Here is a 27,474-nt window from a genome sequence, read left to right on the forward strand (position 1 = left end):
CCTTACCTGCCCATCCTCCACTTGACCAGCAGATGAATGCTTGGGAATCTGTAAAGGGTTTTGATCCATTGTTTAAATACCCTGTCTCCCATCTACTCAAACACTACAAAAATAAAGTATTCAACTGTATCAAAAGCTTTAGTAATATTTGAAGAAAATGACTCAATCTACTGTTTTAAATCCTGTCTTTTTGTATCCCCCAACTCCCTCCTCCATTTCCATCAGCTAGACTCTACTAATCGCCCTTCATCAGGGTCAGCTAGTAAGTAATATTAACCTCTAAACCCTTTAGCAATCATTGTTGCCAAGCTCTCTACCCTTTTACACTGTCAGTGTTGCCAACAACTTTGCATCCATATTTATTAAATAGAAGTAGTGGTAATTGCCTGGCCTGGTTTGGCAATTAGTATGACCTGAGCCATAGTAAAGGAGTCAGATAAAAACCTTGTCATGCTGGTCTTATTATAAACCTCACAAAATTCCCACAACCTTTTCTTTCCCTATGTCTTAAAATCCCCCACTCAGTCTGAATTCTCCATGGGGCGGGGCTTTTGTTTCTTTAGCTTGCCTACAGCTTTTGCTCCCCTGTCCTAATACAGCATTACTATTCAGTGCCTTGCTAGTCCTGCCCCTGTCAAGTTTTTCCTTCCATCTCCCACATGACTTTTCCTTGGCAGTCTCTTGTCTAGATTGATAGAAATCCCTGGAGAAGTCTCTAATATAACTTTCTTAATTCTGCCCTTTCCTTGAGTGATATCTTGTCCTTAAGTTCTGTAATTTGACTGTCCTTCATGTCTTTCAAATTCTTTGCAACAAACTCATTTATTCATTCCCCATTGCCCCACTAGAAGTCTCAGTAGCTCAGTGTAGCTTTCTCCATATCTGTGATATTTAGTTCTACGATCTTTGTTTTTAGCTTTTTGTTTATTTGTATTCATTAACTAGAAAGGTGAACTGATTTAATTACGCTTTCCACCCAAGTCATTATGCAAACACAATGCAGAATACAGTGTTGATTATTTACAATTATACAACCCCCCCCCCCATTAATATTCCAAAACGTGCACGCTGATTGGTCAGCATGCACGTTGTAAATCAGAGTTATAGTAATGGAAAAAGGTCCAGTCGCCCAGACTTTTTCCATTAGTATAACACTTTTTTTACAGCAACGGAGAACGCAAGATCTCTGTTGCTTTTTACACACTGTCTCTCTATGTTAAACAAGTTTAACATAGCAAAACAGCTTTAAAAAAAGGAACGGAGATCTTCCCATCTCCGTTGCTTTTTTTAAAGCTGTCTCGCTATGTTAAACTCCTTTAACATAGCAAGACAGTTTGTAAAAAGCAACGGAAATCTTGCTTTCTCCCTTGCTTACACCCACAGCTCTGATGTACTGCCGCAGAATACCAGACAGCTGTGGAAGGGCAGCAAGGAAGCATTCTACAATGCCATTATTTAAGAAAAGTAATTTTTTTTTTCTTAATGTCATTGTATAATAGCAGTAACCCACTTCTGGGTGTGGATAATGCTGGATTTACCCACGGTTGTCTTTGTTTGGCCACTCGGGCATCTCCCTCGTGACCAAACACCACCAACTGTGGGTAAATCCAGCATTACCCACACTCAGGCGTGGGTTATTGCTATAGTAGTACATTCTGGAATCTACAAAAACAATTGAGAAACCAAAACAAGATAAGTATAAACTACATCTGAGGGATATTCATTAGAATGTAAAAGATGAACACCATAAATGTATATTCATCATTTTTGAGAGAGCCCATATCATCTTTGACCCTCAGTATATGTCAGGAGCTAAGAAAAGAGATTATTAATATGTTTCTTGGAATGGAAGTTAGAGAGTATTGGAAATATAATTGTTGCATACACAAAATATATAAAAATATAACAATGTAGTAAGGAACAGACTATTCAAATAAATAATAATGCAATATTTGTGAGAAAGCACCCTGCCAAACAGAAACTTTGGAAGAAGTGATAACCCTTGACTGTTGACAATATGAAAAAACTCAGAGAGCAATATATCCGTGCTCTGCTGTGTAACTATATTTTTTATTGCAAGGTGGTAATAGTAGTCATAGCATATGTACTGCAGCATAGAGAAAACATGCTGGTTAGAGAGCAATAAAGTGATGAATGAGCCTACAGAGTTTTCGGATAGTGATCTTCAACCACTGGCCCTAATGAAGTCTTACTTAAATTCTTTAGATAAGTGTATTTTTAAGACCAATCATTTGCTTGGTTCACTAAGCCGAGAAACCATGGAATTCTAAGATGCCAGTGTTACCTTACATCATGCCTTTTTACAATTAGGTGCTGAATAGCTTGTTCTCTGTAGCTGTGTACTTCTATAAGTTTTGAGTGTGTATGAAGTAATGCACATCTTAAAACTGTATGTAAGTGGATGGAGTAGTAATTTTCATTTAACAGTCTGAAAGACAAATTAATCAGCACAAAGGTAGCCCTAACTGTGACAAGTAGCCATTGGGATTACTGGATATTTAGGCAGTGATGTTTATCACTACTTAAATATAATAAATATTATATTATTGTGTATATGTTTAGTGATGTTACCAGATAGTCAGGCAGTAATCCAAAAAATAGATCTGAGGTATAGACAAAATTGCTATCTAACCGTTTGTCAGACCTCCTACTTCCTCCCCTCTCTTATGTATGGTGCCCATCTACTTTCTCATCTCCAACTTAGCCTAAAAGTAAAATGAAAGCCTGCTATAACAGTCTGTAAGTTTGCTACAGGGTCTAAATACTCCACCCATCACTGCCATTCCCTCTACTTCCTAAACTCGCTTGAGCTTCCTGAAATTCATACAACTCACCACTGCTCACAAACTCATATTCCAACCCTCCATCTGCCCCTCTCTTTCATCTGTCTTAACCCCTTACCTCCCCAATCCTATATCTGAAAACCAAAACCTCCTTAAAATCTCTAAACCCCCCTCCCTCTGCTGTACTCACAACCACTCTAATTTCAAATTTCTCCTCCACTCTTACCTTACCTCAAACTGGGACTGTTCCCGCTCCCTTCCCACCTAAATTACACTGTCATCTCTTTCAAACCTCCCTTCAATCTCATTTACTATCACCTCTGATCACATAACATTATTGTTGGAACAAACACTAAACTTGTATAAGCACTTTATAACTTGTACTTTTAATTATATTCTCTGTATTACTTTTGACTTTATCTATATTTTAACATTTGTGTTTGTTAAACATATACTCCCCTGATGTTGTACTTGTATTTTTAATTGTATAATTATGCTTTTGTATACTGTATATTCCATACTGTACTTGTGTTGTATTCAGTTAACTGCTTTTGGAGCTTTTCTCCCTGGGCCTTTCCACTGAAAATGGCGTCTGCTTGGCCCAGTGGACCTTCCCCGGTCATCAGACTAGAAATAAATAAATAAAATAATAAATCTTTAACCAAGGTAAATAATTACTTTTAAACCTTCCTCAAATCAAAGGGAACAGCCTATCATGAATTGGTACCAGTATATTATAAAGTGTTAAAAGAGCAGTCTGTGGATTAGAACTGTTGGAGACCGTGACCATTCTACATTTTAATTATGCTAGTTGCAGGGATCCAGTCTATGTAGGGATGGATTTGGATAGAATTAACTAGCTACAGTTTGTTTTGTTTCTTAAAGGCCATGGGTATAGAATGGTGAAACGGTCACTTAAATTGTTTTTTTAGTAGGCCTCTCAGCTTATCGGAGATAGCTGTAATAAGTGCATCCAGAACTGTACCCTCCTGGAAGAGATTTGGTCAAATACTACCTATGACTATCTCTGTAACATTGTGAAGGAAAAGTCACCTTGCTAGCTGATATTTGTGTAGTCCTTTCCAGTTAATGTTTAAATATCTAAGATGACCAACTAATAGTTCTTTGCTATTTCTATGTTAGTTTCTAATGTGTTTTGACTTTGACAGAGGTAGGTGGTGGGAAATATACAGTGGTAATAAGTAGCTTTGCATGGCCTTTGGGTGTAATTTGAATGACTGACCAGTAGGGACGCAATTTGAATAGACTCAAAGCATTTTTAACATGAGCCAACAAACATTCACTTTGCCTGGTACATGTCCTGTTATCAACAATGATGGAGTAATTCAAATGTGTGGTGAAACTCGTCAATTATACTTAAGCTTAGACTCAGTAACTGTAATTATTCTGGGGTGGCTTGAAGGATCCTAAGCTTCAAATTGTGGCCATTTATTATTAATGCTTTCAATATTCTTATAAACAATGACTAGATATTTGATGTAGTTAGTTTGTGTATTATTAGTTTGAGGGGCTTGGGTTTTGTTGAATGTCAACAGCTATGATACAAGTTAAGAAAGAAAAAGTAACTGTGGACCACAGAGGGCTTCAGTAAATGATGTATTAGTGTTCACCAATGTAGTGGAAAGATTTCCTTTAAGAGGTAGTGATGCACTTGTACTATCAGCTTTGTGTGTTTTAAAATGACAGTTGTGGCATTTTGACTGTAGCTGAACTTTTACATTGTTTTATAATTTCAATTTGATGCCAACTGCAAATTAGATACCATATCATCTCTAGCAGAAAAAAGGCAAACTAATAATAAAACACTATTACTAAATTTGGGCAACTCGCGGTGGTGGTGCTGCGGTAGCATTGTCGCCTCACAGTAAGACGCTGTCCAGTTCGATTCTCAGCTAGAGCGTCTTCTGCGTGGAGACATGCGTGAATGGGCGTACCTTCATTGAAGGTTGTGCGTCAGGGCTGGTAACTCGGCATGTAAAAATCAACTACCAATCATTAGCGGACCAGAGTTCTGTTGTGGCGACCCCTAACCGGGAAAAGCCGAAAGACGCAACCATTATTGAATTTGGGCATGTCTGCTAGTCCATGATCAATCTGTAGAGTCTTATTTGCAGTAATATGACTTAGTTTGAACAGGAGTTGTTAAGCCACTGGCTTTAGAGACAAATTTGATTTACTTCAGTTAAAGTTGGTGCTGTTTGTGGGAGATATCAGTGCAAGTAATCAAGAAATTTGATTGGTGGAGTGAGAAGAGAGGTCACAGTGTAGAGTGTATAAGTGCATCCCATCACATATTCTGTCTACTACATCATTCTGGGGGTTGTCTTCCTTGCACCTGTAATCACCCACCCATATCCATGTTTCTGTCTCTACCACCTCTCCTCTTAATTTGCTGTTTTGTTTTTTATCACCACCTTAGTATATGAGCATTGTCAGAAGGGCATTTTTTATCTATATCAGCATCTGTTACATCTAACAGGATGGGTTCTCTTGCTAAGAGTCTACCTAGCCTGTTGTCTTGTATTCTGTCATCTTTTGAAAAGGGCAATATTTTCTGCACAGTGTGGCGTCTTCTCCAGACATCTCCCATCTGGCTTTACTCCCCTGTCTTGCTAACACTTTTCTTGGGTGGTTCTTGTTTTCCAAAATGTGTGATCAATGGTTTACTGTTATGTTCAGAACCCCTGCAATTATATTTTACCCATCTATGAGATGTTCCATTGCCAGCACTGTTTAAAGCCTTTGAAGAAAGTGGGGGTAATAATTGGATCACTCTAATGCACTTTGGCTTTCACCACACACCTTGAGTCTCCACTTCTGCTACTGTCTAGCTAACAAAGTCATCCCCTTTAATATAATTTATTATTGGGTATCACAAAAGGAGATGCTGCCAGCCCCAGCTATCTGGAATTGTGTAAATAATTATATGTCATTTGTGAATATCAATATGATTCATATGCTTGTATTACAAATGTATTAGAACTGTATGTCATATAAGGTGGGTTTGTACAGACACGTGTGCTTGAGAGATGTTTGCTAAAGTACTGAGCTTAAAAATGTAACACACTGTACCCTACTGTAAAAGAACAGAAATGTGCATACACTATTGTAACTCTTTAGATTGATCTATTTTAACAATGGAATCTAGGACACAAGAGGTTAATGTCAGAAAAATAGCTGAAATTAAATTACTTTGTGACAACAAGGGGCAGGATGCCTATACTAGGGAGCAGTCTGTGTTGTCTTGAAAGAGAAATAATTACTGTGCTTGAGATGTGAAAGTGTTATGTTTTGTGACTTCCAGGATCTGCCTTAGATCTAAGAAAAGCCCTATCTATGTATTTTCACAGGTAGATGCTAAATGCTACCAGCTGCATCAATGGGGGGGGGTTGCCTGGGATAGAGTCAGATGACAATAAATTATGTCATTCTGCAAGCTATCCCAACAGCAATATTTGAGATATTAATTTAAGAATTCTTTGAGAGAGACTCGAGTATTCTGTATTTTTCTTTGACCTGACAACATCAGCTGGAAGACTTACTCACCACATCTGCCTTGCTTGTTCTGTGAATAAGTTAACTAGGATATAGTAATTATCTAGATATAGTCAGGAATGTAGCAAAACTTAATTTAGATGTTTTTCCTTTATTTATTTGAGACTGTCCTGCAAAGTTGTTTAAATCTTTCCTGTGATTTTGAGCACGGATGTTACTGTGATTTTGTATTGAGTAGTTTCTTATTCTTTTATTATTTATTATTAAATATATTTAAACCTTTCATTGTGGCTGATATTTGTGAGACAAATAAGTTCTGAGAGCACTTGCATATTTATTTGTTGACACTGTGGACCACTCCTAATAGCATTGCTTTTGGTCAAACTACCATCTGTATTAACAGCACCATTACACAGTAAGATTGGATACCCTTTGTTAAGGGCCTTAAAGTAGCTGATAAGGAGTTGGCTGGTGGCAGTAATAACTACCTTATAGTCTGGGCAGAAGGGGGCATAGTTAGTAAACCTGTGCCAGCCTTTCCCAGGTATGTGTGTGTCAGAAACGGGCAGGGACACAAAGCACTGGTTGGACAGAGAGGGTACTTGAGGTTTTGGCTTGGCCTCTCAGCTGAGATCTCAACTCTGTAGCTGTACCAGTGGGGAGTCTTATTGGGGATCTGAAGAAAAAGGGAGAAACCAGCCTCAAACTGACTGTGGTCTATGTGTGCTCTTAAGGGAAATTGCACCAGATGCAATGAGCTGCATCTGGAAATGCTGTGTGTGTACCTGTCATCCTCTCAGTGCAGGTCCCCCCATTGGTGTTAGTGGTGAGGATGTAGGCTCCTTGATCACTGGTCCAGTGGTGGGGTGTCACATTGGATATAGATTTTTTCTATTAATTATTTGAACTCCTCTTTTCTTCTCTTCACATACCAAGCTAAATCCCACTACCTTGTAGCATCTACCCCTCAAATTTCTTAACACATTTTACCTTTTCATCTTTTCCTCTTGAAGGAAAATATCATCTCCCATTTCTCTATCCATTTTTCTTGAGCAACACACAGTCTTTGTTAAATACCTTAATGTGGCAGTATTTATATTCCTTGTATTCCTAAGTACATTTCTTACTTGTCAGTGATGCACCAGGTAGGATGTGGGTCCTATTCCTACACCAGGTAGATGATTTGCTCATACTGCAGCATAAAGGGGGTAATACACTCTCAAATCTTTCGGCCTTTGGATGACATGTTAAACCTAGGTCCCATCTGCTTGAGTTGGTGGTAGCTCAAGGGTGGATGTACAAGATCCCTTAGTATCTATCAAAAAGAGTGGGGGAAGTACCACAATGCACTGACCAAATTTCCCCTAATAGTGTAAACACCACCTTGGGCCTCCGTTGAAAAGAAGCCACTAGCCTAGTGGGGCTAACCTGTTCAATAAAAGATAACTAAAAATAAATAGTGTTCTTTGCCATTGTGGCCCAGGCTATGGTTGAAAAGGGTTCATGGTCCAGTTCACTTACCCAGTTAAAATATAAATAAAATAAAGAAAAAAAGATTGTTTCCCTCTTTACAGGGTGGCATACTCTACCAACATTCCAGGAGGATTTATCCATGAGAAAACATTTGGTTAGCCAGCCTGTGGGGGTTGGAAGTCCAATCATTCACGTGCAGGATGCATATGCAGTTGCTTGCATGACCTGAGTTAGGCAAGTCAACTTGCCACTGAAATAAAATGACAAGTAGTCAGTTTGGTGTTGAACTTTTTATTCAGCAGTGAAGATAGGGTATCCAGATAACCACTCCCCATAATGTACCATTCCAGAAATAACTTGTAGTCTGATATAGTACGAGACAAGCTTGTGTAAGCATCTGCATTTCTGGCTGAGCTACAATCTCTCAGTGCATCACATCTTCATGATGTTGGCAGTAGTCTTGTGGGAACCATGCCACTGAAACAGGTGGTGAGAATTCAAATGTATTAAAAGCAAGTAAGTTAATTTAGAAGATGTTGCAGGTTTGACTACCTGGGCATGAGACCAGTTTGCTCAAAGAAGTAAACATGACCAGTTTCAAATGGTAATGGAATTGTTTGGCACACTGTTTAGCCTGCCCTGTTAAAAGTAAATTATAGGGATCATTATGTTATCCATTTTGATGTAAATCTTCAGGCTGCTAAAAACTGAAAGCATTTTTATTTGCTCACAGATAGCTGTTCCAAAATTTATTCAGCATCTTCATGAAGAAAACAGCCTAACTCCAAATCTTCTGGAAATATGCAAATTCACATGAAACAATGAGACTGGTTCAGATTTCAGTGTCCATTACTTCCAGAGGTTAGCTGCCATTCAAATATTGCTGGTAACCATCTTCATCAGACACTTCACCTTCCATTTTCTTGTTACAAAGCATATTGGTACTTTTATAGTTTTCATTCTTAACTTTTTATTCTAACTCTTGCATCATGCTGTTCCACTTGTCAACATGCCCCTGTGAAAGAGTATTAACTATGTATAAGTGGGACTACGTAGTAGTATACCCCATTTCATCTAATGAAGTCCGAAAAGAACATGATTTAGTAACCACACCCATGTTGTAGCTTGACTAAAACTCTGTTATACTCATATTACCTTTGTTTATTTGTATATGAGTATTACAAGCTAAAATAGCATGGCTTAATATGGCTTGTTCAGTACCATTCATTGCCATGAAGTGGGTCTCCTGACTGCAACTACCTGCACACAGTATTTTCCAATATGGAGGCATGGAGGCTGATGGAATAAGCTGCTGAGTGACTTGCTGTAAAAGGTTATAGAGGATACTGTAATGGAACTGTTCATTTTTTTTTTTTTTTTACAGTGCAGCGGGGTGTAGAGAAGGGTTGTAACCAGCAGCTGTTGCTTGATAAGTGTTTCTATCCCTGGATCTTCTCTTTAAGCAATGTTGTGCGACATTAAAGGGGCTATAATTACAGTCTGCAAAGAGCAAGCAAGGCTGCAGACGCACAGTCCCCAAGAGAGTGTGAAACATGCTGATGTCTGATTGGTCTTTGTAGATCCTGAGACATTTTAATCCTACATAATGCTGCTTAAAGCTACAGAAAAGATATGTCATGAGTAGTCTGAATACATTTGTACTGATGGATTGCAGTATAAAATAGCCCGTTAGACTTTTGTTGTCAGGCAAGTGCCCTTTGTACACACACACACACACACACACACACACACACACACACACACACACACACACACACACACACACACACACACACACACACTCTTCAACATTTCTGATGAAAACTGGCAGGATGGTTGACATTACACCATCTTTCCAGTGAATGGCATTGCTAAACAAAACCTTGAAGCCTGTGATAATGTGTTAGAAACCACTTGGTGACATCAGTACATGGCTTAGCTGATGACTACACGGTGGTTGCTTTGAGGTGCAGGCACATTCCATTGAAGTGAGGTCATGCACAGCCTGTCCAGGCATGAGACCACACATTGGAACAATGAAGAGGGTGGCTAGTGAGGGAGCATCTGAGAGCACAGAAAATCCTGCTAGTGAATTTGGGATTTACAGCATAGTTAAGAATTCACAAAGTCAAATTCCCTGTATACTGGCAATGTGCAAGGGCTTATTTGCAAAAATTCTGTTAGACATAATTGAGCTAGAAGAACACTTTAAAAAGTAAAAATGTGAAACTTAATTGCAGCTAAAGTAAACGGCGCATGTTCTGAATGCTTTTCTTGGAACTTGATAAAAACAGGTCTTTTGACAGCTGCCAAGAATGTTAACACTTTCATTTCCTTTGCTGTCAAAAAAACTGATGGCATCTGTTTGAAGTGGAAACTAAACTTTGGTTCAGCAGGGAGAGGCTATGAATTCTAAAGACAGAAGCCTGCATTTGGTATTTGGTGTTGTAATAGTTATAAAGATTGTCAAAGGAAAACAGAGTAATCAACAGGGTTTGTACAAAGATGCAAGTTATACAGTATTTTCTGTAAAGATTTATGCTGCAAATTGTTTCTGTTTTCCTGTAACGTGGCACTATTTAGAGTTGGGTCTTGAGTGTAATAAGGGCATCATAGAACATCTCTACACTATTGATAAATAAATGTTTTCCATGCTGATATTCACTCCTTTTTTGGAATATCCAGCTTCCACCACAGTAATCTTCGATGTACCCTTTTTCAATTGTATTTTTTAATACTGTGCTCTTTGATATTTAGTCTACAAGCACAGATAGACAAGGATGAAATCCTTTACTGGCCAACTATAAAATTGTCAAAGCAATACTGCAGATTTTACGTTATGGAGAATTGTTTTGGCAAAGGTAGAACAGAAATGTTTGTTTGAACAGGGATGGATATTTACTTGCGATCCTTTCCAAAACTGCATTTATCAGTGAAAGTGTTGTAGTTTGACTGCTGTAATCTCAGTAATGAATATTTAGTAGAGCTTGTTTTACTTTACCAAAAAACACACAGGCAAAATATTTAATTTATTTTGTCATGTTTTTACCTTGTGTTTTATCTCTTGTAGTTTCTAATGACACAGACCAGATTTATGTAATTATGTAATGTCGTTGGCCTTATTTACAAAAATGGGTGTTTTGCAATGTCAAATATAAAATGCTGAAAGAAGACCCAGGTATAGTAACACAAATAGACGTGGGCTGAACTACAAGCAAGTTAAATGCAGGTAGAATTTGGAGCTTTTACTGAGCTTTAAACTAACTTTTGGTAACTTTAGATCTTTGTATCCTGCAATAGGCAACAGTATAGTATAGGTCTAATTAATGTGGTGGTACTGTCCATTTTTGTTTTTCTTTTCCCTTAATGCTAGTTTTTGTAGTTGTACTGCTAGGTTATGCTGCACCCTTTTTGGCCATGTAACACTTACCCAAGCTAGACACTTAGTTTACCCCAAGAGGCACAGTCATTTATTTATTTATTGCATTTGTTTACTGAGAAAGTCCAAATAGGTAGGAAAACACAACTCTATTCAGTGTACGCCTGGGATAAAAGCTCCAGAGTAATAAGTGTTTCTTTTTACTTTTTATTGCTGTAGAGAAGTTATTGCTAACTGCGGCGGTGGTGCTGCAGTAGTGTTGTCGCCTCATAGCAAGACGTTGTCCCATTCGATTCTCAGCTAGTGTGGAGGCATACGTGAACGGGGCATGCCTTTGTTGAAGGTTGTGCGTCAGGGATGGTTACCCGGTATGTAAAAATCCACTACCAAACATTAGCGGTCCAGAGTTCCGCTGTGGCGACCCCTAACCGGGAAAAGCCGAAAGACACAAACATTGCTGTAGAAGTTATTGGAGCATTTCTCTTCGGATCTCCACTGAAAATTTTTTTTTTTTTTTTTGTAACTCAGCTGGACCAACCCAGTTAACAAATGTAAAATAAATAATAGTAAATAAACATAAAACAGTAAATGCGCATAATTAAGTGTAGTACATAATACAGTAAATTAAAGACAAAAGAAAATGTTCTAGATACAGTATGCAAATATAAAAGTATAGCTGAAGCACAGGCAAAGTAATAATAATAATAATGCAAGAAAACAATTTAACTTTTCCTAGAAGGGAGGGGAGACCGAGGGAAACAGAGTAGATGAAGTTAGAAGAGGTGGAAGAAAAATAAGTACGCAAGATAAGATAATACGGAGAGAAGTAGATAAGTGTAATGTTAGAGTAAAACAAGAGGGAGCGAATCTAGGGAGATCACTTTTAGTATCCGATACGAAGGAAAGCTTTATAAAGCACGGAGAAAAGCAGGTGTTGGGGAAGGGAAGAGATAGCAGGCAAGTGCTGTATGAAGTTAAAATGGTCATAGGAGTGACTGGGTATTGTTACGTGGAGCATAATTAAAATGAAATAGCAGCAGTAATGTACAAAGATTGAAATAAACACTCTTCATTGGAGGACACAAGACGCTTTGTAATTGCAGTTTCTTGAATGTAAGTAGGATAGGTAGGTGTTGACCAGACGTGGAGTATGAACATAACCTTGTTTCTAGGTATTGCTTTAGTTATAGTTTTAAAAAGTTTTCTGTTTCCATCTTGTCAGAAAGAGGGGGTTAAAGTTCCAAAATTTCTATAGATTTGGTTACACTCTGCAGCATTTTAACAGCTGAGCACAGTCATTTACTGGGGTGTACTCCTGTAGAATATTGTTCAGGCAAGGGCATTTATCATGGTAATATGCAAGTTTGTGGGAGTGAGTTAATAATTTTCTCAGCCAATGTAGCTGTTTGAGGGGTATGCAGTGGTGATCCTGTAATGGTTGTTAGTATCACATTTAACTACTTTGTTATAGCATTGCTCCAGTGAGGATGGTTGTTCTAGCTTTGTCTTGCGTATATGCTTTTCTTTGTGACCTGTTTTATGTGGAATTCAAATTTCAGATTTACATCAATTTGGAAAAAAATAAGAGAAAAGTGATTTCTTTAGCAGATAGAGTGGAAACGAAAAGAATCCGCTTCATTTTTTTAGGGCTGAGGAGAAATTGTTTACCTGCTAGCCAAGACTATAAGAAGTTACAGATTTTCGGGTGAGCTGCTGTAGTTTATCCAGACTTTTAGCTGAAAAGATGAGGGTAGATTCATGTACATACCATATGATGGAAGCAAGTTTGGCTGCAGCGTGCAGGTCATTGATGAAAATGTTGAAAAAGCAAAGGACCCAGTATTGAGCCTTGAGAGATTCAACTGTTACAGAGAGAAAGGGGGAAATATGGCTTTTCCATTTTACGGTCTACATCCTAGTTGAGAGGTAAGTATTACACCAATTGAGTATTGACATTCCTAGTCTTATATCTAATCTGTGTGCTACCGCTAGCCTCATTGCAGCTGTCCTCTCCTCTTCATTTTTTCTTGCAGTAAAGTTGAGTTTAAATTTATGCTCAGTTGAGTCAATAAGCTTCAGACAGTTACTTCTTTTTGGAATTAAGGACCTTGAGGTACTTGTGGAACAGACTGAGAAAACAAGGGCCAATAGACTGCTGGGGTACACAACACTAGAAGTAAAGTCTACTGATGTCATCCTAGTTGCCTTTGTGTAGGGCTCTAGTGAGGTCACAATTGGAATACAGTGCTCAATTTGAGACCATTTAGAAGAATAAAAAAATCTGGCAGTAAAATACCAAATAAGGGGAGTAGGTGTGCTTTTGTGTGAAAACTGGCTAAGAATGCTATTTATTGGGAAGGAGGAGGGACATGATCTATAGACAAATGGTAGTTAGAAGAAGGGTTTAGAGAAGAAGAACTTGCAAGCAAGGACTAGAACGAAGGATCGGTGTTCCATGACAGATGGAAGTATATTTGGAATGGATGGCAGTGTATTTCATGTAAAGCATGACAGGAAAATGAAGGAATTGTGAAACTTGGGGCAAGGGATAGTTTTAAACCAGCATTTGACAAATGGAGTGCAAGAAGAAATGAAGTGGAGAGGACAGCTGCAATGGGACTTGCTGTCGCATACAGTTTAGGTAGGCAAGTACAGCATAATCATGTGTTTGCATAGTACTTCACTGTAGGCAGTACACACTGTAGAATAGGGTCCCTCATCTTTTAGTTTGAATAATCTTAGTAGTCATAAAGTCCCTGAGACTTAAAATCTTTGAAACAATGGTATAGCAAGTGTCATGAGCAGAAGGCAATGAAGATTAGAAATGACTTTAGAGTAAGTATTTGCATATCTGAACTAGGATTTGGTATTTCTCTCTATCTGTTCTTTATATAGAAAATATTTAATCAGTTTGTGTTAAACATTACACTGACATGTTCTGTTTTTAGTAAAATAAACCCCCTGGTCATTAATTCCACTTCCCAACAGCCAATTTGGCTGGAGTGTATTGTAGCTAACTGATTGAGTCTTTTGGGAGAGGGGTCCTGTAAACATTATGGTAAATGTACAGCTGTAAAAAAATACTGTTTAAGGGAGCCTCTGAGTGGAGCACAGCTACAGTTATCCCACTCCACAAGGGGGGATCCACCTTGGATCCCGGGAACTACCGCCCCATCAGTTTGACGAGCCTGATCTGCAAGGCCATGGAATGTATTATCATGGAACTTGAAACAAAGACATTAGCAACCTTAAAACACTGGACCCCACCCAGTTTGGGTTAGTGAAGGGCCGATCTTGTCTCCTGAACCTGACTGACTTTTTAGAGTCAGTCTCCAGAGCCGTGGATGAGGGTACGGCAGTCCACACAGCCTATCTGGACCACGCCAAGGCCTTTGACACCATCCCCCACTCTGGAATCATAGATAAACTTACTAAGCTGGGCATTAATCCCTCTGTCACTTGATGGGTTGGCAACTGGTTTACTGACAGAACCCACAATGTAAAAGTAGCAGACTCCAAATCCAGCTCCAGACAAGTGGAGTACCTCGTGTTTCAGTCCTGGGACCTCTCTTGTTTGGCATCTACTTCTCTGAAGTACAGACCAACACTAAGGGACTCTGGCTAACAAAGTTTGCAGAGGACTGCAAACTGGGAGCCATTATTGAATCCCCAAATGATGTGGATACTCTACAAAAGGGCCTTACAGAAACAGATGCTTGGTGCCAGAGCCATGGGCTCAAGCTCATTGCCAAGAAATGTATAGTTATCCCCTTTGGGAAAAAACATGTACCCGTGAATTACCACATAGGTGGCAGTACAATAAACACAAAGTGTGATAAGAGATTTGGGGACACAAGTGGACAGTGGTCTCACCTTCAGTAACCACATCGCCACAACAGTCAGAAAATCCTTCTATGTGGCACACCTCATCACTAAGGGCTTTTCATCCAGAAAAGGAGGTCATTGTCCCATTGTACTCATCCCTCATTAGGCCCATTATAGAATACAATGCCCCATTTGGTATTTACCTCTCAAGACATCTGCAACAAATAGAAAGGCTCCAGAAATACCTCACTAAAAGAATCACAGGCCTAAAGTAGATGCCCTATGCTGACCGCCTTAAAAAACTCCAGCTATACTCTGTCGCATATCGTCTATTCCGAGGTGATCTCTGCTTAACATACAAGGCCATGTCAAACCCAGAGCTGTTGGACATGCTACACTTAAAAGAAATCCCAATCCCTCAGTGCCACACGCTCCAGGGATCTAAACCTTGTCATCACAATAAACAAAACATGCTGGAGGGATAGGTTCCTGACCCAGAAACTCCCCAGACTCTGGAATAGACTGCCCATACATGTTAAACAGAGTGCCTCTTTGGCCCTCTTCAAAAGGAACCTTGATGATTGGATGAAAGAATGGAAATTCACCCCAAGGATCACGTCAGTCACCCTGCTAGACAGGGGTCCAGGGAAGTAAATAGTGTAGGATGAAATAGCCAGGGAATTGTTATGGCTAGGCTTGTGTGGGCCCTAGGGCCAAGAGCCTAGTACCAACCTATGAACCTTAAAATATACAACAGTTCTTCTGTAGTTAAGCATTGCTTCTTGTGGGACAATTCAAAACAGAGATACAGAAAAGTTTTGGAGGTTATCTTAATCTCCCAAGGGGACTGCTAGTGCATTTGTTTTTATTTTTGAGAAACCTTAATCTCCTGGAAGTAGTTATTTTAAGCAGCACACCGAAAATGTTTTTTAATGCAGTTCAGAACTTCAGACAGCTAGAACTAGACTGCAAATCTGATTTGGAGGTATCTCCAGAAATTCATACTGATGAACAAAGTGCATTTATTTTGAAAGAATATAAGTGAATTAGAGCTGTGTGTAATAATTTTGCTAGTCTAAATCTGCAGATTTTATGATTCTTAGAGTACCTGTGTTGGTGCTGGACAAGACATACAATATGGCTCAACAGGCACAGATGTAGTTATTTCACTGACATACAGTACACAACATATATTGATCGGATCAGTATATGGACCTGTTTATACTGGATCTTTTTAGATAACATTAGCAAAGCATTGTGGAAGCTGGGTAACACTTTTGTTGTTATTTGGAGAGGTTAGACTGGAATCCTGTGTTAGATCCATCACTCAGATCCTTTATAACCTGGTAAGAATACATACCTGTCAGTCATGGTAAGTTGTTGCAAACTTGTTTAACTCCAGATGGTTTGCATGATGAATGGTGCTTTGTAAACTCAAGCACTAGTCATACAGCTAAATTTTGCTAAAGAATTGTTTTTTGCATAATGTAGTATGACCTTGTTCACAACGGGACTTTTGAGAAACAGATTGTCATGTTCTCTTACTGTTCACACATTTATTAGACGTGATATTTCCTCGTACGATGGGAAAGAAAAATAGAAAAATGTATGCTGAATGGTTTATATCTATATGTTTCTGTGAGGAAGTTAAGAATAATATAACTGACTTATGGAAGTTAAATGCTTTCGAGATAAGCCCATTTAGAATTAAGTGGGATGCCTTCAAAGCATTGATATATTGCAAGATCATAACATGCCTTGTAAGTAAGAAACACAATCAGTATGCTAAGCAGTTTTAAATTAATGAAAGCATTAAATGCATTTTGTTATGGAAAGCAGCCTTAAATGACAAAACAGAGCTTGAATTCAATATACAAAGATTATTTGGGAAGAGAGTTTCAAACAGAGTTATTTGAAGATATTAGTGTTAGTGGCATAATAGGTAGTATACCCGGCTTTGGTTCAAAAAGCTGTGGGTTCTATTCCCACACCAAGTAGATAAATTGCTGACATGACAGTGCAGCATAATAGGGGTGCTGTGTTCCTGAATGTGCTCTCTCTTGGATGGGATTTTAAACCAAGGCCCCATCTGCTTGAGTTGGTGGTAACACAGGTGGATGTAAAATATCCCACGGCACCTATCAAAATGAGAAACTGATATTATATACTTGTTAAAAGGTACAGGCACAAAATACATAAAGCTTATCCAATCTGAATGAAATTGATACAAATACAACGCAGTGCCAAGGTCTTTTCATTGTTCTACTTAGTCTTCAAGCAAATAGAAATGTAATAACACATGACACATACCTGCATTGTGAAGGAAGATGTTGACTGAGTGGAAGAGAAAACAGTGTGAAGATATTTAGCAATACCTTCTACCACAGTGATCCTCCCACCCTCAGTTCAAATAATAGAAAGTAATCAGTTTGTAGCCAGCACAAAGCAATTGGCAAAGAGGCACAAAGTAGAGTAAATTCTCTTTCATTTCCTGAATGCAGAAACCTGGCTGCTAGGGAGAGTAACTGGCATATACAGTGTGATGTACTGATCAAGAGACCAATATGTGTGTGTTGGGGAGGATATTACAACCACTTTCTAACACAGGAAAGATGCATATTTGACTAGCTAAAGTTAATACACAGCAGCAATGTTCTTCATGGTAAATTTGCTCACATTGTACAATGACAAAATTGTCAGTGAAAATGTTAGGGAGCTGGACTTTCGCAGAGCTCCTGCCGTATCGGGATTCAGGTATGGTAATCACAGGCTCTGCAATGTGAAGGAAGATGGTAACTGAATAGACTTTAGTTGTTACCATAAAACATTGTTTAAAATAACCTGCTCAGTAACAGAATTGTTTTACAGAAGCATAGTACAGTATGGCAGGGTAATATTTTAATCTTAGGATGTTTTATTATTTTAAGTTTCTTTTCTTTAACCAAGTGTTACCACACGGCCACCAGATAAGTCTTTATGAATCTGCAAAACATACAGACCTGGTAGTGGAAATGTCAACTTGAGAAAAGATAACATGCTTAAATAATTTTACCTTAGGGGAGAGGTATAATGTGATTACCAGGTTTGTTATGGGAACAGCTTCACAGGACCTAGTACCTGCCACTATCTCTCCCTTAAACTGTTACATAGGTTGGAACATCCAACAAGTTCATATTGCAACTACTCACAATCTCAAAACCTACCGCTTAAAAAGATTCTTTAATCCAGACAGCTTCATAACCGAATTGCAAGCATGTGACTGGTCACCACTAACCTATCTAGAACTAGACGAAGCTGTCACCTATTTTAATACAAACTTTCTTCAAATCCTAGACTCCCATGCACCTTACCGCTCCACTAGAATAAAAAACAAATCTGCCCCTTGGCTTACAAAACAAACTAGGCAAAAGATACTCCTTAGAAATAAAATCTGGGCCAAATGGAGATCTACCAAATGCACAACAACCCACCTCCAATTTAAACAACTAAGAAATACCACCAAAAAGGATATTCTTAGAGACAAAAAGGATTTCTTTCTACACCTTCAACAAACCAATCAACAAACCCCACAAAAATTCTGGTCTGGGATAAATAAACTTCTTCACCCAGGTCACACTACTACTCCTGACCCTACCGGTTTCAACAATAGCAACTCCAACCTAATCCCCAATGCCTTTAATAACTATTTCACAGATGCCATTCAAACCCTAGCCAATTCTTTACCATCTCCCACTGATACCCCACCTAATAACTGCAATACTTCTTTACCCACCTTTCAAATACAACCTGCATCTACTTCTCTCATCTGTAAGCTTCTTCAATAATTGAAACCTTGTACCCCTTCTGCTGACCATCTCCCATCTGAATACCTACAAATTGCCGCAAAAGCCATAGATTATCCCATCTCAATCCTTATTAACAGAACTATCTCTGGAGGGCAAAATCCCTGCTTTATGGAAAATATCCCATATCATCCCTCTGCATAAAGGAGGACCATCTACTGAGCTCTCTAACTTTCGCCCTATTGCTCTACTCTCCCCATTAGCTAAGATAATGGAAAAATGTATTCACAAACAACTGCTTAACCACTTACTACAAAATAACCTACTGGCAAACTGCCAACATGGCTTCAGGCCATTCCATAGCACATCTACTGCTCTTTTATCCTTTACTGACACTATATATAAAAATCGTAACAATAACTCATTCTCCTCTGCTCTATTCATTGACCTGTCAAAAGCCTTTGACATGGTTAATCATAATCTACTATTAAACAAACTAAAGGCTCACTCCCTCAATGCTCAAGCCATACAATGGTTTAGGTCTTATCTGGAAAATAGACAACAAGCAGTACTTTGGCATAACAATCTGTCTTCACTACTTCCAGTAAATATTGGAGTACCCCAGGGCTCTATCCTAGGTCCCCTACTCTTCTCCTTATTTATTAATAACTTACACATGAACTTACCCCAAGCCACCTGCATTCAATATGCTGATGACTCCACTTTAATCTGCACAGCCAAGAATATATCCTCTCTCCACTCCCTTACCCAAACTGTTTTTCAGAACGTGGAAAACTGGTTTATGCAACACTGCCTCCTCCTTAATCCCAAAAAAACAAAACTACTGCTTTTTACTCCTACTCATAAATCACCCATTCCTTCCTTCTCTTTAACCTCTAATAATGGTACCAACATCAACCCAGAGACTACAACCCGCCTACTAGGTGTAACTATTGATAACCATCTCAACTACGATGAACACATAAACTCTACTATAAAGTCTGTTTACAGAAAACTTGGCACCTTCTATAGAATAAAACCATTCCTTACCCCTCCTGCAAGGAAAGCAATTGCCCAAACCCACCTTATCTCTACCCTCTTCTATGCCTCTGTTATATATACCAACCTATCCAATAATAACCTTTCCAAACTCTCCACCTGTTATAACAGTATAGCTAGATTCATCACATGTTCCCCCTTTAAAACTCACCACTGCCTTAACCTCAAACAACTTGGATGGCTAGAACTGAAAAACCAGATACTCTCTCAACAATTACTTATCATACACAAGACCCTGTATCACCCTAACAATACCCCTATCCTCACTCATCTAATTACACCTTACACTAATCTAGCTTCACTACGCTCTGCTAACAAGCTTCTAGTTTCCTCTAATAAAGCCAACAACAAAGCCGGAGATTCACTTTTCTCAAACACGGCAGGAAAATTCTGGAATCAGCTTCCTGCTGAATTATCTACACTTGCTTCTTCTTCTCTTTTTAAAAAACATCTTAAAGAACATCTGACAGCCCATTGGCTTTGTCCATGCACTAACCCTGACTGACTTCTTTTTTCCCCTTCTATTCTTAACCTATCCCTCCTCCTTTTACCAGTACTTCCATATCCTACTACTACTCTTCCTCTTTAATTACATAATGACACATATATTCTCTTTCCTATAAGTATGACCTGCTCATACCACTTAGTGTGATTTTTAGAATTGTTTTTAGTTTAGTTTTTTTTTTTATAGAATTGTTTAATTTCCACTAATACTGTTACTTCACAAATGTATTATTATAACTGTTCACTTGACCATTGCTACCTCTGTATTTATTCTTAATAGTTCTATGTATTGTTAACTGTCTTAATATTCAAGTATGGAGCTTTTCTCCCCGGGCCTCTACTGAAAATGGACATATATCCAGTTAGACTAGCCCGGTCAACAAATGTAAAATAAAATAAATAAATAAAATAAAATAAATCTTACCTGGTTTTGTGGCCTACAGGAATGGGACCCTGATTGTGACCCAGAAGACACACGTTTGATTTGCAACTCAGGCACCAGAAGAGCTGGGCAAGGTGGCATGAGAGTGAACAGCCTGAAGCCAGCTTGCCCATCTTAAAAGGAGGGTGTGGGGTTCTTCTTGAAGCAGAGGTACTTTCCAGCATTTCCCCTCATTGCAAGCAGGCTACAGATTGTTTGGTGGTAGAGAAAGAGCATGGAAGAGCTGACATCATTGGTGGTAATGCTTGCAATGTAACTATTCCTCTGCCTCAGACAAGGTCTTCATCCCAGGCATATCTTAAGTAAAAACATAAAATCATTGCCCTCTGCCATGTATATGATGCACACCTCCTAGATTCTGCCCTTCTTAAAGAGGATGGTGATCTCTACTACAAGAGGACAAAAGGACATTAAGGATATTGTCTCCTTGAAGTGGGATGGCCTGTCTGCACCAAGCGAAACTGCTGAATTTCACCATACCCACTGCTCCACAGAGTGGTGAATGCAGGTAGAGCAGAATGTGTGGTTTAAGAGGACAGGGACGATGCCAGCGCGGAAGAGGCTAGGGACAGTGCTATATCTGAGATTAGCAGACTTCATTTTGCATTACCCAGAGAAATTCTCTGCAGTTTCTACCTATCTGGAATGGTGTACATGTCTGTGTAACCTTTGTTTACTAAGGTCATTGCTCGTAAAAAGCATTCATCTTTTGGCATTCATATCACTCTGACCTCCCATTTAAATTTGTTTCTGACAGCTGCCTACTAGAAAATGTTCAGTGTACAGTATAGCAAATGGATGCTTACGTCAGTTACCCTGTGTTTGGATGATCATATAGTGGGTGCGTATTACCCTTCCATCATCTCCCAATGTCTGGATTGCCATTTCATCATCTGTAGAAATATGTCATTCTATATTCTAGTACTATGGCCTAATCCACTCTGTGATGTCATAATGTGTACTGACTGGAAGCTTGTACACTGTCACGTTTGGGAGTTAGAAAAATTGGTGAAGTTTGGCAAGCTTTGCATTCTCCTCCCATGAAAAGTGGCACTTTTGTTTTGTAGTTATATTCCAAGTATGATTTTGTAATCGTTATGCAAAATGAGCTTTTTAGGTAGAGATGCCCATTGATAGTGATTCTTTAAAACTGTCCTGCAATAGCTTGATATCCCTTCCATAACTGGTTACATAACTTATGCTAGTTGCCTACTGAGGTTGTCTCCAGCTCCCCTTGTGACTCTGAATATGATAAAACACGTGTCAGAAAATGAATGAGTTTAGCTTACCTGTTTCAGTTGTGCCCACGAAGACTCTGTCTATTAACATACCTAAGTTATGGACTTTGAACAAAAATCCTGAAGCAAATAATGCAGTAACTAGACTAGCTTAGTTCATTTCACATTTGGCTCTCAGCGGGTATTGTGTAGATAAAGGGAACTTGACTTAAAATGCTCTGAATGGTAGCGCTAAAGTGTGAGGTTGGAAAGTTAGATGTGGCTTTAAATTACTGTGAAGGATAGTTTTATTTCAGGCAATGGTAAAACGTTGAATTAATTTCATGACATAAGACACCGATTGACAAGGCTTCCAGCCATGTCCAGAAATATAAACCTCAACTCTGTCAGAAATGGGCATCCTTCCTTAGTCTTAATGGGGCAAGTGGTGATGGTAAACCTTTCTAGTGAAGAAGTTGACAATAAGTAAAAAAAGGGTCAGTTTTATTTTACGTTCCAGAAGTTGAATAACAGTGACTTCACAGTATAACTGTACATGGGCAAGCCAACCACATTGAGGGGAGGGGGGGGGGGCAGTTTTGTATATTTTTCATAATAAAATACTACCAAGACCACCGATCCAAGAAGTAAGCGAATTTAATGAAACACTTGGCGCCTCGGCTTACACAGCCTTCCAAGAGTAAAAACACTACAAAATACTGTTTGCTTATATACAGCATATTGCACAAAGCAATCAATTAAGCATACAATTCAAATCACATACTTTCAATTGCATTCTTTGTTGAGTCCCTGAGGCTCCAAAGTACCATACTTTAAAATCAGCAGAGTTTCTTTTTTTAAGAGTTTGTTTTTTAAAGACACACATTCACCTGTGCCAATTTGCAATTTTCCAAGACACATCCCCTAAGAGAATCAGGGTTAGAGTTGTGTGCCATCAAAAAATGACTCCCAAGGGGACTCTCTAATTTTTTGTTTTTTTACGTCCCTAATACGTTCCTGCAACTGGACCCTAAAACTCATATAAGTTTCTCCTATGTAAAACTTCTTACATTCACATCTCAGCACATGCACTAACTCCTCTGTGTTACAACTGTATTCATGCCAAGCTGTAAACTTGATGCCATTAATATAGGGAAAAGAGCTTACTACATATTGACAGATGGAACAACCATCACATGGAACAGTGCCTTTATTTATGCTTAAGCTCTGACTGACATTAACATCTGGTAAACAAAATTGATTATGTACCACAATGTCAGACACATTCCTAGCTCTTTTGTATGCAATACTCAGAAAATCAGGTAGTATAGAGGTCAATATTTTATCCCTTAGGAGCATAGGCCACAAGCTACATGCTTTTTTAACTATTTTGTCAGTTATATCATTATAAGTTGTCACTAAGAAAACTTTCTTCTGCTCTCCATTGTTCACAGCGGTATTGGTAGACTTATTTCCACCAATACAAACATTATATTTTCCACTAGCACGGACATAATGAGAGTTAACAGAATGCCTCATGCCTATAAGTTTTTGTTTAGCTTCCCTGATCATCATAGCCTCTTCTAATAAACATTTATTTTCTGCTTCAGCTATCTCTAAATCAAAGTTCATATCAAGGCTGCATAGCCTATGAATTTGTAAGAATTCATTATAGGGCAGTACCGGACCAAATGTTTGGGGTGACAACTATTCCCATATAAAAATACATTTCTATGTTCAAATTTCCTATGGAGACTAGTAGTAAATCCATCTAGGCTTATATCCAGAAAATTTACTTGTGGGTCAAACTGTATACCATCAAAGCTTAAGCCCATAGTATTAGCTTGTAAGTCATTAACAAACCCAAGGACCTCTGTCTGACTTCCTTGACATAAAAAAAATAAGATCATCAATAAATCTAAAATATAAAATGACTTTTGATCTGAAAAAAATCATGTCTATAAAGTTATCTTCAAGTTTAGCCATGACTAAATTGGCATACATGGGGGCGAAAGCCGCCCCCATGGCAGTGCCCTGCATCTGCTGGAAAATGTCTCCATTGAACATAAAATTATTTTTTAAACAGAACATAACTAAATCTATCAGAAAATGAGACATAGGGGAGTTCCCCCAAAAGTGGAACAAGCCCTGAATCGCAAATTTCTTGCTTAATATTAGTATATAGACTTTTGACATCCAAACAGTGCCAAAACATGTCCATATTCCAAACTTTACCCTTTATTTTGTTCAAAAAGTCCTGGCTGTCCCTGATGTATGAGGCTGTACAGATAATATATTTCTTAAGATGTTCATGTAACAACACAGTTGTATTCTTCAAAAAGTACCTCTGTGCAGACACCATAGGTTGGCCACTAAGGTTAGTTAAACCTTTGTGTGTTTTAGGCAAGCAGTAAAAAACTGCCATAGAGCAGTTTTCCACTCCAAACTTCTTTTCCACATCCTTAGAGGTGAAATACCCCAGCCTTAGGCCTTTGTCTAACAGTTGGTACTGCTTAATAGCTTCAAAGTAATCCGAAACATTTTCTATAAATTTCCACATTATTCAAATGTTTATAACACATCTCTAAGTATTGTGTGAAGTGCATGATTACTATCTGGTTGCCCTTGTCAGATGGTTTAGCCACCCATCTTATATCATTACCAAATTCCAATAGGGCTTTGCCATTGCTGCTTAGCTAAGTTCAAGCATATATTAGACTTATTCTCTATGCAAGACCAGAACATTTGTTCAACCTCAAAATTAAGAGTAGCAAAAAATCCTTGTAAGGTATTATTTAGAAAAGGTGGAATAAAAGAGCTTTTAACAGAGATAGCTTCAGTGTTCAGTTGGCAATAGGCATTAAAATCATTCTGAAACAAGTCTTCCTGAGATGACAGGCATGTATAAAAAGAATCCTCATCACTACTTTCATAAGTCATTAAACACAACCCCTCCCTCTTGTTTAAAGTAGCACATTAAATGCAGTTTTCTACCAAAAGAAAAGATTTCACTTTTAAGTACGTGTAATCTTGGTAAGGCAGTTGCTATAAATTTGAGACCAAGACATAATACAGACATAACCACGTCAGAAAATTCATGTTTGGACAAATTTAACACACAAATTATCAAAAACTACATTAGTGCCAATGTTTTTTTCTTGTTGTACTGTCCCTTCTTATTATAGTTCTTTTGCTGGCCCCATTCACTGCGGCACCGTTTTCTGTTGTTAAAGTCTGTTCTAACAGAACTGGAACTCCGAAAACAGTTCTGCATGTCTTTCGGATTTTGTGCTTTAGGTAAAGCTGGCAACTGTTCCACACTCCCCTGAGCTGCAGCACTCACATCTCCCTCCTCAGAAGCAGCAAAAGAAACTGAGGAAGAAGCAGAAACATTTTTACCCCAAACTGACATCATTGCTACCATTGTTACTTCTGCTTCTAGATGAAAAAGATCGTTTATATTTTCTTTTCCAAAGAAACACTTTATCAAGACTGTAATCCTTAATGTCTCTGTTAATTTTATGGCTTTTAGGCTCTACTAGTAATTATTCAAACTCTACAAGTCTGCCATTAATTTCTTCCAGTATACTGGTCAGTTTAACAGATGTTAAAAGTTTATCAAGTTCAGCACTCGCCATTCTGATTCCTTCCTTCTCAATTAGGATGCGTACCCATTCAGTGGAACACTGGTGAGCTGCCTGTACCCATCTCTTTCAAAAAAACATATCCTCAGCATTCCCCTCCTCAAAGGGGGTTGTAGGTGCTTTGTATGCTCGCAGACCTCTCTGGGTAATATTCAGCTCTACATACCGCTGAAGACCATGAATATTAGTATTTTTACTAGCCTCCTTCTGCAACAGATTCTTCAGCTTCTCCCTCAGATGTACAGCCTCTGCCGATAAAGCAGTCACAGTAGAGGAGCCCAAAGTTTGAAAAGGGTTCACAAAATGACATTCTTGTTCCCCCATAAAGCGCTCCCAAGCAGTAGCTATGGCTGGACCCTGAACAGCCGCTTCAAGAGTAGCTGAATTACCAGTCCCAGGCACATTAGAAGTACCAACTGCTTCTAGATTTCTGGAGCCTCTCTCATTTCATTGTAAAACAAACTGCTGAATAGTCCTTTGACTGCCATCAATAGTATCATCCCTAAAGGGATATGGCACATTATTTGCAGGATCAGTGGCCATACAAATAGCAAATACAACTTAAAAAAAAAAAAAAAAAAAAAAGTAAAATAATAAAATACCAAAAAGTAAAATAATAAAATACCACCGATCCAAGAAGTAAGCGAGTATATTTTTCATGTCAGACTGATGGATGGAGTACTTCCAAGTCTCTTAAATGGAAGAGTTGGCACATGGAGATATGGCAACCAACTGTGTCACATCTGCATATAGGTTTGGCGTGAGGGGTTAGTAGCAAAAAGTGTAAGTATGAGGAGAGTGGAAAGTAATAAACAGGTGGGGACAGTAGTAGACTATTTAAGAGGAGATGGGTTTCTGTAGTTCAATTGCTGAATACTGGAGAACCAAGTACTGTCAGTGTCTGAACTAGGAAAGTTAATATTGTGGGAACTGACACTCCCTGTTTCACTGACTTGTAAGAAAACTCAGATGGGAGACATCTGAGATGGAAGACCATCAGACAGGATGCAAGGCATGTGTTATGGTAGGATGTTTTAGTTACCCTGTCTTGGCTTATCACAACATTACTTCCTAACTGACTTGATAGTATAGCTAATGACAACAAGTGCATGAACATAGTTTTACTGTAAACCTCTGCCTCATCTTAAAACATCTCACAAAGGAAGTTACACATGCAAAATACCCAAGCATTTAAAAAAACAAAAAGTTACTAGGATAATGGTTCTAGAGCCCTTACAAGCCTAGCCATGTTTACCCTGAGTTGCCTCAATTGTTGGTGGTTAGGTGAGTGAAGTTTGCCGAGGTAAGGGTCTATGGTAGTTAATAGTGACTTCCTCTGTCCAGGAGGGACATGAGCACCACCCCAGGAGGGAATTTGCGGTCACCCATCCATTGAACTAGGTTGCATTTGAAGAGGGGCAGGGAGGGGCTCTGTTTCACATGATTTGGAAACTTTTTCCAGAGAAGTGACAGCCACTTGGAGATATCTATTTCTCCAGCATAACCTGTTCATGTCAGAGGGTAGGTTAAGATCCCTGGAATGAGGCAACCTTCTGTAGTTTGATTTATGAATGTGTAGCATTTCCATCAGGGCCAGGTCAGAGACTGTCCTGTAAGCCAGGCACAGATCACCCCTTAGCAACCTGTAGGAGACGAAATACAGTGGCAGGGCTTTCAGTCTTTCCACATAAGACTTTTTTTTCTGTACCCTGTAATTTCTTGGTGAAAAACCTCTGTGGCCTCTCCAATTGTTGCAGGTGTCTGGTGAGGTACATGCAAAAGGGAGCATTGTACACGATCATTGGTCTGATGAGGACTGTGTGTAATGA

At 38.7% G+C, this 27,474-nt stretch overlaps 1 protein-coding gene across 4 annotated transcripts in view; it reads left to right on the plus strand.

The window, feature by feature from the left end:
- LOC122799918 (PDZ and LIM domain protein 7-like) overlaps window positions 1–27,474 on the plus strand; it is a 1,210,551-nt gene that overhangs the window by 495,017 nt on the left and 688,060 nt on the right. The window lies entirely within an intron of this gene.

Source organism: Protopterus annectens, chromosome 4.part0, assembly GCF_019279795.1.
Source record: "Protopterus annectens isolate FY-2018-M chromosome 4.part0, PAN1.0, whole genome shotgun sequence".
Lineage (NCBI taxonomy): Eukaryota > Metazoa > Chordata > Ceratodontiformes > Protopteridae > Protopterus > Protopterus annectens.